The 22,113-nt window shown below is 35.7% G+C and overlaps 1 long non-coding RNA gene across 1 annotated transcript; it reads left to right on the forward strand.

The window, feature by feature from the left end:
- The first annotated feature begins 13,274 nt into the window (after window positions 1–13,274).
- On the forward strand, window positions 13,275–20,966 carry LOC109279415. Its single transcript, XR_002086163.1, has 2 exons — window positions 13,275–13,528; window positions 20,604–20,966. It is a non-coding gene; the product is annotated as an uncharacterized LOC109279415 (long non-coding RNA).
- The last annotated feature ends 1,147 nt before the right edge of the window (window positions 20,967–22,113 follow it).

The raw sequence follows: 22,113 nt of genomic DNA on the forward strand, positions 1-22,113 counted from the left end.
TAGCAATCACAAATTTGTCAACCACAACTCTTTTCTGTTAAATGTTATGGATTCTATATACTACCCTCCTTTAACTTTTCAGTTAATATGTCCAGAAGCAGGCATCTAGTTTCTGCTAGGGTTGGTTCTGACATACCTTCCTCCCAAATACAAAATAAGTATATTTATTGAATAGCTTTCTGTTATTACTGACATTTTTCTATTTTCTATTTCCATTCAGTGCTATATTATAGTAGTATTATACTATACTAGTACTACTGTAAAAATTCTTTACTCTTAACCAGTTTCTCAAAGATCTCTCTTTGAGGTTTTTTCTTCCTTCCTTTATCGATTTTTATAATCTGGTTCTTTTCTATTGTATTCGATGCTATAATTTTCCTTTTTTCTCTTGGTCCACTCTTAACCAATACATAGTATAAAAAATAGAAGTGTTGTCTACTTTTTCCTTTTATATAGTAAAATGGTCTTAATGTGATTCCCAGAAGTCATTTATATTTTCCTCTTCAGTACTTTTTCTCTATATTATTTAGCTCATAGTTCTTTTTTCACAATGAAATCGTACCTATTATAAAATTTTCCTATGCCTTGGGCAGCCTCTTTTGGCTGATGAAGATGTAATCTATAATTTGTAGAAATTCTAGCGATATTTAACTATTGGTAAACTTTCTAGCAAGCCTCTCAGATTGAAGTCCCCTATGATAACATAGGTGGTTTATTTTGTTTTTTTCTAAAAACAATACGTATGTCCTTAGGGAGCTAATCATCTTCTTTCAGCCTCACTCAGAAAGAGGCCTTTTTCATAAAATGTAACTTGACTTTGTTTTCATCCACTTACATAGATCATTACCACTGATGCTGGCATTCTAGTCATATGAATCACACCATCAAGATGCATTAATGTCAGATTTGTCAAATATGTACTCATAAATGAGTAACTTCTCAGGCTTTGGATTACAGTCACCCCAAGAATTCCACTGCTGAATTATGGTTCCAGTTCATATAATGTCTCTGTATTGAAATTTTGAACTAAATCTTTCATCTTTCGCTTTTGCATTTTGTTTCAGTGTCTTCTATCTCAATAAAGCACTTCAATATGAAACCATAGCTGGTTAAAAATAAGGCCCTGGGCAGTAATATTGTGCCACTCCTTTTTGATATGGTTTAAACAATGTTTTGCCATCTTCCCATGTGATAATGGACTTCTCACTGGGCTTGCCCAGTACTCTGAGCCCAGAACTCCCCCTTTCTCTCTGTTGTCCTGAAGCCATATGTCGTTTCAAGACTGCCAGTTATCTTAATCTTCCTTTTTTTTTTTTTTTTTTGCTATGCTGCCTACACAACTCAACACTAAAAGTGTAAAAAGCATTGCTTCCAACTTCTAACTTCTCTTATCACACCAGCACCAGAAACTGTGCTAAGGGGATGTAAGTAGACTCTTAAAACCATATTTACTTCAGTCCATTTTGTTCAAAAGTACCTTTCCTTGTTTTCATATTTGTTTTGAAGCCTAAAGTTTAACCTTTTCACACTGTGGCCTATACATTGCTTTTCACAGGCTAAATCAGTCTATTAGCAGCCTTTTCGTACCATTCTGGGTTGATCCAACCAAATAGACACTTGCTTAACAGTTGCACTCTATCCTGTAAAGTTTGTGAAATCAGAATGACAGTTTTCAACCAGAGCAGAAGAGAATTAAATGAACCAATTAAAGCATCCATGATATTCATTTGATAAACTGTTGACCATGACAATAGGTGGGCACAACAATCATTTTTTATGTACCTTGCCAGGCTATCTTATGAACTTAATCATAAAGCCTCAAATAATGACACGGGATGTCCTTTTCTTCTATCCATTTATATATGGTATAAGAATTATCAATGTATTTATACAACAATTAAGCCAAATACAAATTTGCCAACCCTATTAAATTTATAACTAGTCATTTTCCACAGGATGATGGTGGAACCTCTACTGATCGCCTGCTTGCTCAATACTGAATTCTATCACCTCTTTTAGCTAAGTAATATTACAAAGGATTTGTTCATGCTCAAGGCATGGAGAATACTTCTAATGCAATATCACCATTTAAAATGTCAGATGCAACTGTCTGGTGATAATATAGCTCTAACATTTCGTCCTCTGTAGCAGCAGTGGTTTGTAAAGGGGATGACTTGACATCATGACTTGCTGGGAAAAGTGGGGTCTAGATTATGAAGTCACCAACTTTTACTTTTCTTTTGTCAGAATTTCCCAAGCAATGTCTGCTCTAAATAAAAAATGCTGCCTCTTAAACATTCTTTACCAAATTACAGAAACTGTCTGTGGAGGAAAAAAAAGCCTCCAAAGCTGTAGAGAAAGAAAACTTACTGAATAGGTGTTAAGATGTAGACAACATGTACATTAAGAGCCCAACATTGCAGTAACATGGATCAGAATAGAAAATGGTTTCCAGGAGCACAGAATGCTACTAGCCATCATTGCCAGAGAAGATATGTACGTCTCATGATACCTGCAAAAAGAAACATGGATTTGCAATAAACCATAATAAATGAATCATAAAACACACAAACAGAAATCACTGCTCTTCTTACTGCCAAGCATAGCACCAATGGTCAAACTTTAACAAGCCAGGCCTTGATCCAGCAAGATCCTTTCAAATTTTGGTTAGTTTAAACATGCCCATTGTTTAACTGGTGTCATGTCTGACTAAATTTTTTTTTTTTATGTTGGAGGACATGATTGTGTGAGCTTAATTAGATTTCTGTGGCTAAAAAGAAATTTCATATAATGGTGAAAAAAAGTTTACTTTTTCATATCCAGTCTGTCAACTGCTCTCATTTGGAGAGGATAAAAGGTAACATAGAACAAGCTCTTCCCATCAGTAAATGACAGTCAGGTTATGTGACAGGTTGTCAGAGATGACAGGATCCCACAGTTCTTCATAATATAAAAATAGAGAATTGTCCATCTTCATCAAATTAGTAGGAAATTTCTACTGTCCCATTCCTAATGGAATTATACTTATTCTGACAAGATAGGGGAATTTTAAAGCACTCCTGGAGAAGAAATTAGAGAAGCTTACTATAAGTACCCATCGTCAATAAAGAACCACACTATCTTCACTTGGTCTCTCTCTTAAAGAAAAACACACACAAATAACCACCAAATTCCCAATCCCTCTAGACAGTTGGACTGTAATAACTGAAATTTACATCCAATCAATGCAAATGTTATTAGGCTGTGTGTTCCTTTTTGTCTGTTCCAGCTGACTGGATTGTTGAGTTAGTGAACAGAAAAGCACTGTACTTTGGTTTGCTTTCAAGGACCATGGATTACCAAGCGACAGAGTCATTAAAACAATTCCTAAGGAGAAAAAAATACAGTTGACATTACCATTAATCTTGGGAAAAAAACATCAAATTATCTTGGCCAGAAGCACTGACTACATGTATTTTTAAAAATCATTAGGACCAGTTTTTGGCCTATTTAAAAATCAGCCAGATAGGAAAAAAGACAAGAAAAGAAAATGTATGTGTGAATGATGGAATGCAGAAGAAGACACACTGTATCTGGTAGAGAGTCAATCTACTATGGAACGGTAATCCTATCCATATGGGGGCCAAATATAAAGGGAAGGGAAAGAGTGGCAATTTCAACTCTTCTGGAGAGGGGGACAAAAGTTAGACATTTTATAGGACTGAAGGAAAAAACAATTCTACCGTGTATGAAGGAAGGAAATACAGGAGAGGTTTGTATCAGATGGTCCATTATCCTATCTTACAGGGTTTTCTTTATACAAGAGCCCAGCAACATGCACAAATACAGGTTCAATAAATTATTTCAGATTTCAAATCTATCATTTTCCCACCTGTTTTGTTTGATCCTATGAAGCTCTATACAATTTCCTTATTGTCCTTGCTGATGAATTTACCATAGTCCCTTACTTAAAAGGATCACTACTAGTAGTAAGTTTAGTGTCAGAAAAATAATGAGACTATCCTTATGTCAACCCTTATGGGATCCTGATGGTACAGCCATCATAAGGAAATAGAAACAACTGCTATTTACAATTAAAATGAGAGACATGGACAATCACCAAAAATAAAATTTTTTAAATGGTACCTTGCTCTTCCAGTAACTTAATAGTCAAGATCATACTGAGGATAATCCATGGTTTGAAGACAATTTTCTGTTAAATAAAAAGATAAGAATTAAATATTGCATATGGCCAGATAGTAAAAATGTCTGTGGAAACAAATTATCCACCAATAATCCAATTACTTGTTGCTTGCAGAACTTCAATCTGTTAATTATCTCCATTCATTCTGAGTCACTTCTCCATTACTGAGATTCATTAAAGGTCCATTCAGGTCTCTGAAACTATTTAACATCTTTTGTGTCCGAAAAAGTACAGCATCATCAAGCTTTCATACCTCAAAGGTAGGGTTATGTCCTTGGATATATTTATGTATTTCGCATTGTAGTCAAATAAATTGGAACACAATAGCTGATCCACCACGATTTTACTGATTTATCACTATTTGAAAGGTTCTTTATGTATTTTTATGATTTCTAGTATCAGCTGGAGATTAGCAGCAGTTTGATGCCTGTGTACCTAAATAGCTGAAAAAAACCAAATCTAGTATCCACACACAATCAGAGCTTTTTGCTTTTATTATATTGGCCCCTCATCATGGTTCAGTACGTATCGAGAACAGTTCAGTTTTCACATTAAATATTTTTTATTGTTATTGTATTATTTATTGTATCCATGTAATTTTTTAAAGATTTAGCTTAGATTTAGCTTGTGGAGTGGAGACATTCTAACAGACACTCAGTATGAAAACTGGACTCCTAAGACTACAATCACCTTTAGGACTTAAACACAATGTAAAATTTAGCTATCCTGATGTCCAGAGGACACAGCAATTAGAAGCAACCATTAGTCATAAAAGAAATAAAAAATTAATTACTCCAAAATAGCAAACTGAGCAGCTTTGTAGGAAATATTAAAGTTTGGGAGATGCCCAGGTCTGTCCTGTCAAAGGTACTGAGAATTCTCAGCTGAGACTAGAAGATGATGCTCCCTCTACTTGGGATTCACAAGAGCAGAAACAAAATTAGTCCTTCTGACTTTGATTACAGAGGCAGAAACAAATGCCCTCCCTTTGTTTAATATTTAACACAGTCATCAGGGATGAGGAAAATCAGGGTATTTATATAGCAATATATATGTAGCATATATGTGTATATCATATATACATTTTATTATCAAAGCATGTATTTATCCTTTTTCTGTGTTTCTGAAGCATATGCAAATCAACGTATCCTTTAAAGTGGCTCTAGTTACTAATTATGTGTTACCAGTGAATGCATATTAACTCAAAATGGTTCATCTTAAACAGACAAGCACTGAAAAGAACCCTTCATCACCCAGTTGTTGGCATGGTTTTCTGAGAAGTGTGATGTTATAATCAAATTTCTCTCAATACAGAAAGACAGATCTGAAATGCATTTGTTCAAAACCCACATGACTATTCTAACCACTTGGATGGATATTGCATGAAAAGGTGGGTATTGACTCTTTCTTCTTCATCTGTGTGTTCTGAGAACACTCTTTTTGAGAAGGTACTCAGTAAAATCCCTGTAATACCTTAGCTCCTCACTGAAGCCAAAAAAAATTCTGCCACATAGACATGGAGAAACTTTATTCACAAAATACTCTGCAATAATGAAAATAACTCTGTACATTTTAACAATTAACATATTCATATACTCTATCATTTATACACCTGGAATTGTGTAAGCAGTATAACCTACTCTGCAGTTAGATACTAAGAACAATAGTAATACTGATATTTTCTGATAAAGTAACTTAGAAAACAATGGTGTAGGCAAAACAGACTTCTTCAGTACTGAATAATTCTGTTACATCCAAGTTTTTAAATGCCCTGACCCTGATATTTCAGAGATGCCTGGATTTTTTTTAGCTAACTTTTTCACTTACTCTAGGCTGTATTTGAAATAAAGCAAGCTGAATGGCCATACTCTGTATCTTACTAAAACATATCACAGTGTGTTACAGGTTAAATGAAGCCAAAATGACTAAGACAAGTCTTGCTCTTAGGACACTGCAGAAATGTGGAATTTCTCTTTTTTGCCAGTTTGCCTGCTTTATCTTAACTGACACCGGGTAAGTGGCTCCACAATGCCCTCTGTACTTCGGTGTGAACTTTCACATAAGGCCCTGTTTACAATCCTTGTTTTAATAGATTGCTAGATTGTTTTAATAGGTTAATAGATGTGGCAACTCAGTGAAATTTTTCCTGCTTTCAGGAGCTCAGAAGAGAAACTTTTCAGTGTGAATTTTGACTTTATTAATGAAAAGACATTTAAAAGAAGGTTTCCAGCTATGCATTCAGTACTACATTGCTTGAGCTTTCCAAGATCGCTATTGAAGGTTTTAGAATTGGTACCTTAGGTTCATCAAATATTCATTCTACTAGAGCAATATTATTTTCCCCCCATTTTCATGTGAATTTAACTATTGAGAAAAGTATTTGTTTGACTGTTTGGAGATTACAGCCTTTTTTCCAATAAAGAAGAACGATATGAGTAACAGCAGTTGAAACACCCCATTCTTAATACTCCTTGTCAGTATTACTGTAGCCTATGCAGGACAACATTTGTGACTTCCCCCCACTTCCAGGAGAATAACCAGATTTGCACAGATGTAATGGAAACAGAATTTGGCCACATGATCAATGACTGTGAAAGACAAAACATTCAGTATGACTAGCAGATCATAAATTGCATTTGTAGCCTCAAGATTCAAGAAAAAAACCCAACTATAGTTACTAAAAAACTAAACTAAAAAAACAACAGACCCCTTCCTCCCCAGATATTCTTCTACTTACAAATTGAAGAAGACATTTGATCTGCAACCTTTGGAACATATTGAAAAACCCCATATGCTTCCAGTAGCTGTTTTTGATTCTTCACAGAATTAATCTCCCTTAGTGCGCAAAGCTACTGATTACCTCTGACACTGATTCCCACTAGAACCTAAGAAAACATCCCACCAAATATGGACTCGGTCTTTCCTTCAAAGATGTCACATAAAATGCTGGAGAGTTACAAAAAGAATTTAACTACCCCAGAGATACATTCACACTGCATTGACAGCCACAAAGAGCCCTTTCTACAACTCTCTTGTTACAATAAGTTAAGAGGCACAGCTTACATTTTTCACTCACACGACGGTTCAACAGATATGATAATGGATCCTATTCCAGTGTTTATGAAAAACCTGTAACACGCCAAGGGTGTCTTACAGCTTTGGTTGCATAACAGGCAGGTATGAGCTGTTAGTGTGAGCTATACAAAATAACCTCATGGAGTTAGATGACTTACTTTAAAAACTAAATTCTCTATGTGTAAGAAATACTTCCTTAATATTGAGGAACTGCTAATACTAATGTTTAGTGGGGAAATGTGTTATATTGACTTGAGAACGATCTTCTAAACTTAGCTCCTTGAAAAGGATGTAATTTCCAATAGCTGATCAAATCAAATCTATTTCAAGATATATTAGTCAGCCTTCTTGGAAGCCTATAATTAGTGAGCCATTAGTTGGGTCATCATTTTCATATGCAAAATCTGATGCTAAATAGTTTGTATTTCTTACATTTACATTTTTTCTAAGTCATGCTAGGGAACATGAAATGAAATAAAGCAGTGTATGTGAAATAAAAGGCTCACTAATTTTCAGCTCATTATTTTCAGTGCAAAGAGACAAAAACACAGAGGGTGCAATTTCCAAATGGACATGTGTATATCTATTTAGGAGGAAGGACATGAATTCACAGGGTGGCAGTGTCAGCCAATAAAACATAGGAAGAAAACCCTGTTTATCCTTTCCAGTCCCACCACAGTCCCAAATTATGGGAACCATCCACTTCAATGTGCACAGCTAATAGCTGCAGAACAGAGGTCTGATACCAAAGTCACTGCAGGTTAAAGGGTGGTAATTAGCTCTGAGGTGAGCATAAAAAAAAGAGGGCAATGCAAGGTGTGTAAGGAGAGTTATTGTCGATAAAGGGTCAATGTGAATTTGTTTAAGCTCTATAACCTCAAAGAATGTCAGTCTGAACTTTCTTCATTTGTGCTGTTGTCTTTGGTAAATCCAGTGAGGAAGCCTGACAGCCTCATACCAAGTTACTGGACTGAAGCTGCCCACTAAAGACAGCACAAATGAAAAAAAAAAAAGCAAAGTGAAAAATCCAAATAAATAATGATGAGTTCCTCAACTTTATGTTTAAAAAACACCTCTGGAAGTCAATCAAAAGTTGAATATTCAGTGTTAAATCCCTGCCAGACCATATTATCCTTGTCAATTTATTATTAAGAACACAGCACAAAAGGCATGCACACATCTACTAGTAAACATGACAAAAGATAAAAGGATTCTGCTATTATCATTATAACTTGTAATCTGATGGGGAAATGTCATATTGGTTGGGCATTTCATAAACTGCTAGGCCCATATCAGTGAAAATCATTCATATGTGCATTCTTAACCTAGGGTGGATCAGCAACCTCTGCCTGTGCTCAGTTTCAAAGGTCCATGGTCCTTCAAGTTCTACTTCTGAGCATGCAGAGAAAGGCTCCAAGCTAAGGAGCTCACACCTAAGTCTAGAAAGGTCACACTTACTTAACTGTTAGCAAATGCTCTCCGCCGCTCATGCCTGAGAAATGTTTGACCTCGCTGGCACAGGTCAAACGCCCCTCAGAGAATGTGTTAAGGCCTGTTCCCAGTTAGCACTTCACATGCAGAAACACTGTTTTGGGAACAACAAGAAAGTTTAAGAATGTAGACAAGATGAGCATGACACTCGACTCAGGGCCAGCAAACACTTTCTGGACTAAGTTCAAGAAGAGTCTTCAAATCTAGAGCCTAGTGATTAAGATTTTCTTCTAGAAGACAGGTTTTAACCCCATTAAGCTAAGAGAGTAACTGAATTTTGACCTCTTTTTGTTTGACAATTGTTGCAATGACTATTGTAATAAGAAAGGTAAGAGAACATCACCACCACCTACAATTGGAGAGAATAACTTGTTTCTGGCTATAAATGGTTCCTGACTGTACACCAGAAATAGAGTAACATTTCCCTGCAATTGCAAATTCCTCAGCTCTGGGGCGCAAGGAAAAAGGGAGGTAGGATCCTAGACACATCCACCTTTGAATATGTTCAAAGGGTTATGAGGCATCTTACTCAAAGTTGAGTTTTAGTATCAGTATATACAGAGGCTCTTAATTCTCTCTGTGTACTGTACTGAGGGTGGAGGCATATTTCTGCCCTTGGACTCCAAAAAATCCATAGGAGAAAGTAGGCCTGAGTGCCGCTTTACTGAGAGTCTAGTCCAAAGCATTGCAAATACATTGAATCTTTACTAAATACTGGGTTAGCTTTGAATTTGATTGTGTAGGAATTCACTCATTCAAATTCACTCATTTTGCAGCCAGTATAATTCTTTTGTAAAAAAGGCATAAAATCTGTAGATGTAACAAGGGAAAAAGAACAACATACTTTGAGGTTTTAATTAATATTAGTCTAATCTTGGAGAGTAGCAGATATGTATTCATTTTAGATTTATTTATAATAATAATAATCAGGCACACACTGGACACAGTGACATAAGTTACTTAACTGAAAAACAAACTTAGCATAAAGACCACCCCAATCCTTGTCCTCTCACTATGCTACCTCTGGTACAGGAAGAAGATGGAAATGATATACAAGATTTACACCATGTATTGAATGTGAGGATTAACACACTTGGTCTTCCTTGGACCAACTAGAAAAGCTAATTCCAGCGTTAGTGACTCTAAAGCAGGATACTTATCAATTTCCACATAGTTTCTCAGGATTAACTCATAGATTTATTCTCTTGTTGTGTAGGAAAGAAGCAAATAAATTATGCTTCAGTGAAATTGGGCTGGCATAAGCAAAACATGAGCAAGAGCCAGAACATACCTTGTTTTCCACTTGTAATTCAAGACTACAGGCCCTCAAAATTTGCAGTCCATGGAATATCTTTCTGCATTATCTGTATCTCTGCATTAGCTGTCTCTAGAGATGCTTATAAATGTGATATATGAGCTCATAAGGTGGCTGTCTCAGATCCTGTGCAGTTTAGGATCAGTGGAAATGTTGCATAAAGCAGACATAGCAAGAATTTGGCAGTCACCCGCATGTGAATAATTTTTAAAATGAGGGTCAGAGGTGTAAAGTAGAACAAAATTATTAGATCATATTCTCCAACTTAGTGAGTTCTCTGTCCCTGTAACCTTCAGCCCTCAGATTGCTGAACTGCATGAAGAGCAGTGCTTCTATAAGGCAAAACAAAATCTTTTAATACAAATACAATACATGCAGGTTATTTCAGCGTAACTAAATTTAACACAACAGGGCATGTTGGCAAACACTGAGTACCAGCTGCCAGCACTCAGAGCTGACACAATTATTCTTTGTTCAGTTAATTATCTAGGTTGGTTAATTGCTATATTGCAGTCTAATTATAGTAGAAGTTATATGATCACTTCTTTCACTAATCATTTGGCTCTATGGATCAAATCTTACTTTCAAAAGCAAAATTCTCTAATTTGTATAAATTTGGAGCTTTAGGTTACAGGCATGAGCACTGGGACTAATCTCATTTTTGTTCATAATTTTAATGGCAGAAATGGGTTTTTTTACCTTTAAGACTATCACTTAATTTCAGGTAAACAATATCATATGTGGTAGAAGTGCAAATTATATCTTAGACTGCCTGCTAGAGCTGTGAATGCTCTGAAATACTTAGGTTCTGGGAAGAGAGATTTTGTAATTTTTTTTTTGAGTGTTGGATCTATGTAGCTCCACACACAGCAATCACAAAAAGGAGAGCCTCAAAACACTTGTCTAAGAGTTTGTTCACAACTGGCGTCGTATGTAACAGGCTCTTGAAATTTGATAGGGATCGGAAAGTTTTGACTCAATAGGCTCAAATGTGTTTTTGTGTTATCAATAGGCAACCCAACCCACACAGCCCATTTTTCTGTTCCTACTGAGAAGCAATGGAAATTTCATGAGAGACTCTACTAATGAAGCAAGATAATAGCAAGTGCTACTTCCGAATAAAAAACAAGTTCTGACAAAAGCCGATTGTATCCAATTGTATCCGATTGTATCCTGTATGACAGGATTCTCCATACTGTCATACATGTTGATCACATGGAACCACTAAACTGAAAGACACAGATTTTTCTTAGGTTCTTTGGGCTTTAAGTAATTACTTTGCAGCTTCTGTTTTCTGCCATTTTGTATGGATTTCAAAACAGTACCGATTGTTATTTAGTCTGGGAAGTGCTGGGAAGTAAAATAAATGGGAATATACTGTGTCACCACTTTAAAGAAAAGTACTTAGAGGGCATTTTCTAATAGAATTATGAAAATCTGAATGTTCAACAGAAAAGTTACTGCTTGCATCTGGTTTTGCACATGCAAAGAAATGCTACTGAGGCATTGTGAAAGCTTGTGTTTGTCCTTAATAATCTGAGAAAAGGCTTTACTCCCTACACTTGTACTGAACTTCTCTCTAATGTGGCACTGCACCACACATCAAGTTTTTATCTCCTCAATTCATAATATAAAAGTCCATTTATAGCACAGAATAATGGGCATATTTTATTTCCAATTAAGATTACTCATCTGTTCACAACCACCAAGATTTCTACTGTGCTTTTAATTTATCATTGCTTACTTTAATGCACCCAGTTTAATCACAGTAGCACCAGGAATCAGATCATTATAACCAGAGCTGTACTGAACTAATTTAATCTTCTTTGGGGAAAAAAAAGAGTGCGAGATAACATTTTAGATTCAAAGTTCTTGGGCTTTTCTTTTTACAACATTACTTACCATCTCCCATTTTATTTCAAAACTGCTTAAAATGATGAGGCTGGCATACCAGTTTGACTACCCTGACTCCAAAAAAATGTTAACTCTCCATCCAGAACTGTACAACATTGAGATAGATATTACAAAGAGAAAGAGTTGATTTGATGTAACACTAATCAACAGTAACAACACAAAGAATGTAAAGGCAGTGCCCTTTTAAACCTCAGCTCAGGACTAAAGTTTGTTAAAATTCCTTAGAATGGTCATATTTTATTTCACGCATTTGCACATTTCAAAAGCACCGTAGAAATTTTCCAGTGTCTGTGTATTTCTGTGCAAGAGAGACCCAGATCCAGGGAATACGGAAGATCAGGACTGAGGTGTTCTGACAAATCTGCCTCAGGAGTATAGGAAAGTTATTTTAGAAACTGCTCCAAGCCAAGATCAAAATGCTATGTTGAAATAGCAGAGGACTACAGTTAAGAATTACTACTGCTTGTGATATACAGGAGAGGTGAAGGAGTGTGAGTCCTGACATTGCAAATACATGAAAGGTTAGGACTGCAGTGAATCACAGTAACAGCTGAAGGATCCACTCTCACAATCTTCTGCTACAAAAGCATTTCCAGGACTGAAATGTCATGGTTGAAATATACCATTTTAGAAGTAAACACTATTTAGGGTTAAAACTTTGCTGCTTGTTCAATTAGCTCCAAATCTTTCACTCAAGGAAACAGAGGGCACAGGCTTGTTTTCTTGGTAAAAGTTATTTTGCACCATATAGTAGAGATTTATTCATAGTGGCTGCAAATGCTAGAGGCATTTTCAGCTCTACAATGCAGCAGTGCATCTCATCAATGAAAGTTTTTAAAGCTAGTAAATATATTTATTTTTGTCACTAGAAAAAAACGTCATCACTGTTGCATACAGGTAATTGAACTTATTTTATTTTCTAAGTGTGTACTTGTAAACTCAAGCTGTCGTCAATATCGTAGCCACCTGGCAAGCTTCCTTATGAAGCAGCTAGTCAGCAAGAACTTCAATCAGTAGAGAAAAAGAAGTCCCAAAGGTCATTTTCCAAAGTGAATGTTTTAGGATGTGAATACCCGCTGGCCTATGAGTTGTTCTGTTTATTGTCATGAAAAACATCTTAATTGTCTAGAGTGTTTCAGGGAAGTCCCAGGCAAGGAGCACAGAGCAAGGAAATGCTACTATACTGACACTTGACTCTATCTGTAGCCCCTTCAAACTGCAGCCAGCATAAACAAACACAACCTTCAGGATCTGAGAATAACCAGAGTAAAAATAGCCACTGAAGAACAGAAAGGTCATTGTAAACTGGGATGGGATGGTACGTAGATCTCCAGCAGTAGTGAAACTGTTTGTGAAACCTTAATACCCATACCAGCTTTACAAATATGCATTTCTGTTCAAGAAAGTCCTAGCAAAGAAAGAAAGAAGGTGAAGGACCAACATGCATCAGCAACATGTCTCAAAGGCACAGAAATAAAATTTCAGGAAGTGTTTCAAGCCAGCAACAATATCCAGTGTTAGAAGAGGAGTTGGATACAATAAAAGCTAAGGTAAGCGACAAGATGTAGAAATGTCTAACCTTAAAGAGATAAAGCAATGTGCAGAACACTGCAGCTCATGTCAGGAAATAAGATACAAGTACACATAAGAAATTTTCATTAGAAGGAACTGCACTGTCTTTTGCTTACAGGCCTTGTGGCACTAGTTGCTTGCTATACATCAGCTTGTTGCTGTACTGGCAATGAGGCTTTTCCTATCAAGCCCAGTCAGCCTTCATTACTTATGGTAATGAGTGACAGTTCTTTCGCTCGTCTCTTCTTCATTTCAGATGTTACTGTATAGGAACTGATATGCTTATTTCTGTAAAGCAACTGTAATTTTCAGCCCAGCTTGAAATACATTTTCTTGTTCATCTGAAATAGATGAAATTAGTCTTAGTTTTTTTCTTGCAGTTGCTCTACAAATAGAAATCTATTTACAGGTAAATGTATTGTAGGCATATTGATTCACAAGTCTGTCACCCCTACAAATAGTTACCATTAGTGACATACAAAATATCCATATCAGTCCTCAGATTATTTGTGTATAAATTTTGGAAGATTCCAGGAAACCCTACACCAGATATGCAAGTGAATGCACTTTCAGATATTTTGTAAAAATATGCCCACCTTTTTAGCAAATGTATGTTAGGAGAGATTTTTTTAGCCTCCTTTCCTACAAGGAAGGTAGAGCTATCATGGTCTTTTGTACCTTATATACACTGCAAGGGTTGAATAGTATTGTCCTGCACTCCAGGACCACCATTATTCTTGCAAAGGAGTTGAGACTTGAAGCCTTCAGGGATACTGTGGAAAGGGAAATCCTATCCAAATACCACAGGAAAGACCTGTTCTAGAGAAAAAATAAATGGGATAGGGAAACAAATTATGGTTCATAAGGAGATACCCAAGATTATAGAAATCAAAGGACTTTGGAAGGAAGAAAAAGAGCTAAAAATAACAAGAATGTTAGTTGCATGAATTTGAATAGTTAAATTCAAGACAATGCAGCATTCTACACTAAATTTTTCCTTCTAAACTAATTCTGCTTGAGGTTGGAGCACACTGGTAAGCAGAAGGGAGTTATAGGAAATGGGGGGGTCAGTTCAATGCTGAATAGTGCTATGGATAAAGAGAACTTGATTCTGCAGAATTGTCAATCTGGCCTTTTCACACAACATTAAATTAATTAAATAACAAGACCAAAGCATTTCTCTGCCTGAATTACTCCATTTTTCTCTGAAAGTGGTAGAATATAATTATGCTCACATATGTAAGAGGCTCCTGTAAAAAGCAAAATCTATTAATCAGTTAATCAGGCCACACTTCAATAGAACCTTTAATGCTGTGCATCCAGGGGTGCTTCACCAAAAGGCAAATTAGAAACTCAATTAATTATGAATTATTTTAATAAATGACTTGTAAACCTGGATTTAAAGGAGCTATACATTTGCCAACATAGCAAATTCACCCCAAAGCTAGGATGAACTGCAGCTGGAAACATCACAAAAAGATGAGACGAAACATTGGTTTAATCTGAACCTAGAAAAAAATTGAAACCTACTGAATTTTGAAGATCCTAATAGAAATCTAACCCTGCAGGTCAAAGAGGAGGAAGTAAGTATAACATACTAACCACACAAACTTCCTAGTGGTTACCAGCATTCTAGATACTAAGTGCCAAAACTTACAATAAGATAAACAAAAATTGGGTTTAATGGATCTGAAAAAGAAAAGCTTACTACAGGATTGAAGCTAAGTAGGTCACTTCATATATGCTGTAATATGAACACAGACTGAAGTCAGGTACAGGAGTGAACATCAAAAAACCCCTGCATTTTCCATTCCAGGTACCTAATAATTGTGGCATATTGACATACTCAAAATGTGAAGTTGCTGCAGTACCACATTACTGTGCAGGACCAATGCAGAGGTTTTAATGGTGCCTACAGAATTAATAACAATGTGTTTTTATGTAAGCATACTGTATTGTCTTTACTGTCATTTAAAGAATCATTTTTAGGCTTTCTATTGCTTAAATACTTATAGGTTACTAGGAACATTTTTCAGCTTATATGAAGGGAAAAGAAAATTTGTAAACTGCAGTCTCCCTAATTCCCTGAACTACTCAGAGGTCTGTACAGTCAAGGCAATAAAATGTCGTACAATAACATTGCTTATATGAGAAAGGAAAGAATTTTACTATGCATGGTACTTGGGTATCATCAACTTTCTGTCTTTTGGTTATGTTAGCTCCCCTGGCAGCATACAGTTTCACTCCTGTCAGCCCTGCTTCTACCCCTCAATGACTCCTCACCCTTTCCAAGAGAGTGAGCACTTACAAAAGGCTCTGACACCTTCCCATTGCTCTACTCTGTCTGATAAGCAGGTGAAAGCCTCCCCAGGCATGTGACCAGACTTTCAGAAAACAGAAAAGGATGACTCAGGAGATGTAACACCATCTTTGATAGGAAAACATGTAGAATGCAGAAGCAAGGGAGGTGAGCAGAAGCTGGGACAACTTAATATTTAGCTGGATGTCCAGGCATAGAGCCTTCTGTGAATACTTCTTATCTGAAAGGTTTTCAAGTGGAAAATTCTTACAAGAGTTAATATGAAAATATCAGTCTGTCACCTTCTCTGTAGACTGTAGACTCAAGTGAAAAATCATATATTGCCCCACAGTTGTTCCATTGTTTCTGGAGAATATTTTCCCCAAATGGATTTTTTTTTTCCTGGCTATGTAGTTTTACAACATGTTATACTACTGTGCTCAACAGAAAGATTTCAAATAATTACCAGAGTAACTTTCTTGTTGTAGTAAGTCTGCTATCCTTGGGTTGCATGTGAAACATATTTACCCTTTCTACTTGTATTCATCTGATATATTTTGGTTTTTATTGAATACCTTACCAAAGGTACTTAAACTACACTTTCCTCGTTCTTTAGATTTTTATCACCAAAATTGCTTTTGGAATACAAAGTGGAAAAATTGAGTGACTTATGACCAAAAATCAGAAATGAGTAGCAGGCTTTGTTGAAAAAAACAGCAGTTGTAGAATTCATGATATATTGGTGCCAGCCTGTGAGACAATTGTTGCACTGCTGGAACAATTCAAGGACTCAAGGGTAGGAAGAGAAAAGGCAAAATGCTATTGAGTGTAGATAGAAAATAGATTTGGGGAAATCAGAAAGCGAGTTACATTTGGAATTTATCTTACCCAGCTAGAAGAGGTTAAGGAAGAACCTATCTAAGAAGTCCTGAGGATTTCCATAGCCTCATTTACAGGGCCATTAAAGGTTCCATTTACCTCAGGCAATGCTTTTTTTACTTGGAAATTGGAAAAAGGCACTGATGTTTTAAATTTATCACATTGCTTTGCACTCATCAAATTTCCTGAGTCCTTTGCACGATACAAATGCCAGCATTTCCACAAACTATTTTTCAGAGGCTTACATGTATTTCTGGTTTACACCTGAGGATATGAAAGATATGAGGATGTATGACACAAAATGTAAACACAAAGCTGAGTTTCATGTAAATGTGAGTCTAGCCCCAAAATCTGTAGGAAGAGTGGTCATCCACCATTTTATGCATTCAGACTTGGAGCTAATGTTTATAATACAAACCAGACTTCATAACATATACGTTATATCAAAGCACAAAGACATTCAACAGTACTGCCCAAAACCAAGAGCTAGTCAAGCTTGCTCTTTCAAAGGCCAGTTCTGCCAAAGTTTCAACACCTGATAAACCGTGATGAACAAAGCATCCCTAATGGAAGATGTAAAAACCCTCTGACCTCTCATCAATCTACTGTGAATTCTCTAATCTACTGTTCTCAGCCTGTTATAGTTCATAAATGACATAATCAGCAGTTCCTAAACTGCAGTTCTAATAAGTCACCAGTGCTTGTAGTGAATTTTGTGCCAGGCTTTACATAATTTTGTGACATTCATTAGTTTTATTATTTATCATTAGTATTCATTTATTAGTAGTAGTATTTATTCCACCTTAGTCATGTAGTCAGGAGATATTAAGTCAAAGACAATTATAGGAGCACAAAAACAGTTCATAGTTTTATATATAGTTCTGCATATAAATGGATGCCTTTCCACCACAGCATTGATCTTAAAGGCCTGTGTTCAGCTGTTGTCTAGAAGCACCCGCAATCCTTTGGCCTTTAACTTCCCATCACTGGGTTCCCCAGACACTGAGACCTATACCCATGCTAGAATGGTCAACAGAGGCAGGACACTGGAACATGAACATCTGGCAAAATATTTTCTGAGAATGTTTTCTCATGCACTTTTTAGCCCGGCTAGCACTCTCCCAAACAACCAGTGGTCATCAAGCTCTTTTGGTCCCTCCTACTGAAGCTGTTCCAAGGATGAATGGGGTAATTAAAATTTCACTGTTCAACTGAGACTCAGCAAATGAGAGCTGATGAATATGTGGGCCTACACTTGAGGAACAAGGAACCCTCATGGGAATGCGAAGCTCTGAACTTCTTTCTTTGATCAATATTTATTATAAAATAGTTTGATAGCTACTTGAGAAAGGGCTGGAATTTGTCTGCTGTTGGGACCAATATGCTAACTAATAGGCCAGGGAAAACAGCAATACCAAAACATAGATTCACAAGTGCTATGCCTATACTGTGGGTCTTGGAAGCATACAAACACTAATATCACTTCCCTAGTGTTAACAGCTAACAGATTTTTTCATATTGCCTTATGTCTCTGTTGAAGGTTGCCTACCTTCAGCTGATTGTCTAGCACTCCGCAGTTTGTCTCTTTCAGAAAGTAATCTGCAGGTATTATCTCTATGCAGCAGTAAAGATATCTTTCTCCCACAGCAAATAATAATAATGTTGCAATATTACTATTTTCACTAGAACAGAAAATAAAATATGACTTAGATAAAATTAAAAATTACAAATTTTCATTCTGTCATCCATTAAATAGCTTAAACTACTTTGAGGCAGTTTACAGTATTGCTAGTCCCTGTTGACCCAAATCCATAAACTCATGTCACAAAAGTGACCACAGACTGAAAAATACATAAGAAATGAGGTGATTCTGCTTGTTTGTTTCTGCTACGGTTTATATTTTTATCTCATACTATAATTGTTAACGCCAGAAATACATTTTCTTCACACTGATAATGATAGATTTTTTAAAAAGCCATTTGACAACATTGTGGTCTCACCCCAGCCGACTAGCTACTATGAAGAAAATTAACTCTACCCCAGCCAAAAACAGCACAGAGAATTAGGAGGTCTTAAAAACTTTCAGAAATTATACACAGGTATAATAATACTTTATTATTATTATTTATTAGATAAAGGAACAAACAAGCAGCTCAGTCCTACAATGTATTTCTACTAAATCCAGTAATTTTAAGGATCCCTTTGACACCCATTGAAATCAGTATGCACTGGCAAAGTTGGCACAATGAAAGAATAATTAAGTAGTCTAAGATCATACTTAATTTGCTTTTTACTTTACTATAGGATCAAAGGGAATAATTTTAGTGCACATATGCATATTTACTTGAGCAAACTGGAAAGTAGCTCTTTCTACCATTAACCTTGACTATAGCAAAGTTTGGCAAATGGTCACATATCCTTATCCCTGCAGAAAATGGGAAATTAAATTTGTAGAAATGTCTTGAAGTCTTCAAATAAGACTGCAGAAAACATGATTATTTCAAAATTAAAAAAAAAAAAAATTCTTATTTTAATGCTACAGGATTAAGCTGTGGTACTCACTGCCAATGGGAAGCTCTGAGGTCAAGAATATAAGATAGGCTGAAGGTTTTTAAGAAAGTCAGAGTGATCCTGAATTATAAGAATCAACTCTTAAAAATTTGGAAGGAATATTAAACTTCAGGATAACCTCTGATTTAGCAAATCTCCAGGTACTGAAAACAAAGACAAGAATGGATGTGGATGTCTTACAGCTTTATCTGAAACATTAGATATTGGACATTATTGCATTTTTTTGACATTACACACACACTTACACAAATAGAACTTGGGTCTGGTTCAGCACAGGGGGAAAAAAAATCTTTTGTTTCTTTTTACCTGAAATTAAAAAAGTTTTTCACATTCACTTCAAATAGTAGTGGAAGAGAATTTGAGACTACATACAAACAAAATAGGAATAGAATGACTAGGACTATTCTATAAAATATATATTTTTTATTTTCTGTAGTTCTATTTTTCCTGTAATTTGTGAGACACATGCTTGCTGAAAACACAGAAATTGAAATTAGGTATATTTAAAATAATTGGCACTTAAAATAGCTTTTGGAAGGAAAAAGATACAAAAAAGTAGACATACTTGCTCTCTGAAGCAAGAGAGATGGATTCAGGCTTGACTCTTCTTAATTAGTTTCTTTCTAATTCAGTGCAATCTACTTGGATTCTTTTCAAAGTTGTGACTAAAGATATATCTTGTTACAGACTTGCTTACAAATAAGCACCTATGCTGTACTATGAGAAGTACATTTTGTTATTAAAAATTTGGCTTAACTGTCTATAATAAGCAATGATTAATGATAGGTTGATTTCTGGATGCCTAACCATTTTGAAAGCACCTGAATTTCAGAGTTATGAACTCTTCTATAACTTCTGAAATGGGAAAATGAAAAATACTATTCACTTGAGAAAACTGTCTGCCCTGAATAGTGACTTCCACATCAGTACTCCATTCTAAAGCACAAAGATTTCTAATTTAAATTCATTGCATTAAAAAAGTTGTTTAGCATCAGATAATAATAAAATAAATTCATAACTCTTAACTTATGTAAAATTAAAAAATATGATTTATAGATACAGAAGCACATGTGTAAAATTGAAAGTGAAAATTTAGACATTTTTCTTAGATGCCTAGTACTTTCTGTGACTTTTTTAAGCAGAACATGAGAATAGAAGTGTGCTGATAAAATAAATTGATTTTGGTGGTTTTTTTAAACATCTTGAAATCCTGAGAGAGAAGTTGATAAAGAAAACAAGAGGATCATTTAGCCTTTTCATGCCTTCTGATTTTTTTTATTAATGTGTATGTGTTTCCTCCTTAGTTCTAGAGTTGCTGATGTTGCTGTGAGGAACTGGAAGAAACTGCAAGAAGTGGGCAGTGGACACACTGAGCTACTCCTGGGTGGCCAGCTGAGCTCCTATCTGTGAATGAAGGATGAGGTTTCTTGATAAAATATATGATCTAGTATTGTAGGAAGAGTAACCTCAAAAACACATTTTCCTCCAAATTTCTAACCTGTTGTCATAAATATTTTAATATTAAAGCCAGATGATATTAGGCCTCCTGAAACCATTAATTTTACTCTCCCACAATTTTTTTTTCCAGTCAAGTATAATTAATAGTTCTAAAGCAAAATAGTGTTAAAATCTTGACTAGTATTAAGGCATTAAAGGTAACAATAATTTACTGATGGTTTGATATTCTTTATTGCTTTATTTCTGGAAAGATTAAAGTAATTTTTTTTCTTTTTCTACTAGAGATATATTTTCCTCTTCTAGTGTCAGACAAGAAGCAGTGGTCTAACCTCATATGTCAGCTTACAGACCGATTAAACTTGCATCCCTGCATGTGAGAGAGTCATTGGAAAATACATTCACACTGATATCTAACAGTGGCAAGCAGCAGCTTTCACTTCAGGTTTCCCTCTATGAATAATATTAGCCATCAACTAATGTCTCCGAATATTAAGCATGTTTACAATGAATTAGAAACACACACAGACATGCACATATGCACCTATATGCTGAGACAGGGGAAAACATTGTTTATATAGTTTTAGGAGGCTAAAGGAACAAATCGCAGTTTTCTCCCTTTACAAATTAAGTTGTAAACATCAGATAACTTCTACTGGGCAAGAAGAGCCTCAGAAGATGCCTTTAAAATTACATATAGAATAGCACTGTACAAGAAGCAGTGGTCTAACCTGTCATATGTCAGCTTACAGACCGATTAAACTTGCATCCCTGCATGTGAGAGAGTCATTGGAATTTACATTCACACTGATATCTAACAGTGGCAAGCAGCAGCTTTCACTTCAGGTTTCCCTCTATGAATAATATTAGCCATCAACTAATGTCTCCGAATATTAAGCATGTTTACAATGAATTAGAAACACACACAGACATGCACATATGCACCTATATGCTGAGACAGGGGAAAACATTGTTTATATAGTTTTAGGAGGCTAAAGGAACAAATCGCAGTTTTCTCCCTTTACAAATTAAGTTGTAAACATCAGATAACTTCTACTGGGCAAGAAGAGCCTCAGAAGATGCCTTTAAAATTACATATAGAATAGCACTGTGTAGCAGACACCAAAGGGGACAGAAATAATGAATAAACAAACATCTCCAAAAGTCACTCAAAATAAATAAATTCTCAGTGTAGGTAATATATGATATGCATTAGAATCACACCACCTGCAATACCAAATGAATAGGCAGCGATGAATAGAAAATCACACCTGAAGCCATCTGCTGTGCATTACCTCACTCATTGTAAGGTCATTGCTCTAGAAAATAATCAGGCAAAAAATTTTTTGGTCCCCAGAG

This window comes from Aptenodytes forsteri, unplaced genomic scaffold, assembly GCF_000699145.1.
Source record: "Aptenodytes forsteri isolate BGI_AS27 unplaced genomic scaffold, ASM69914v1 Scaffold146, whole genome shotgun sequence".
Lineage (NCBI taxonomy): Eukaryota > Metazoa > Chordata > Aves > Sphenisciformes > Spheniscidae > Aptenodytes > Aptenodytes forsteri.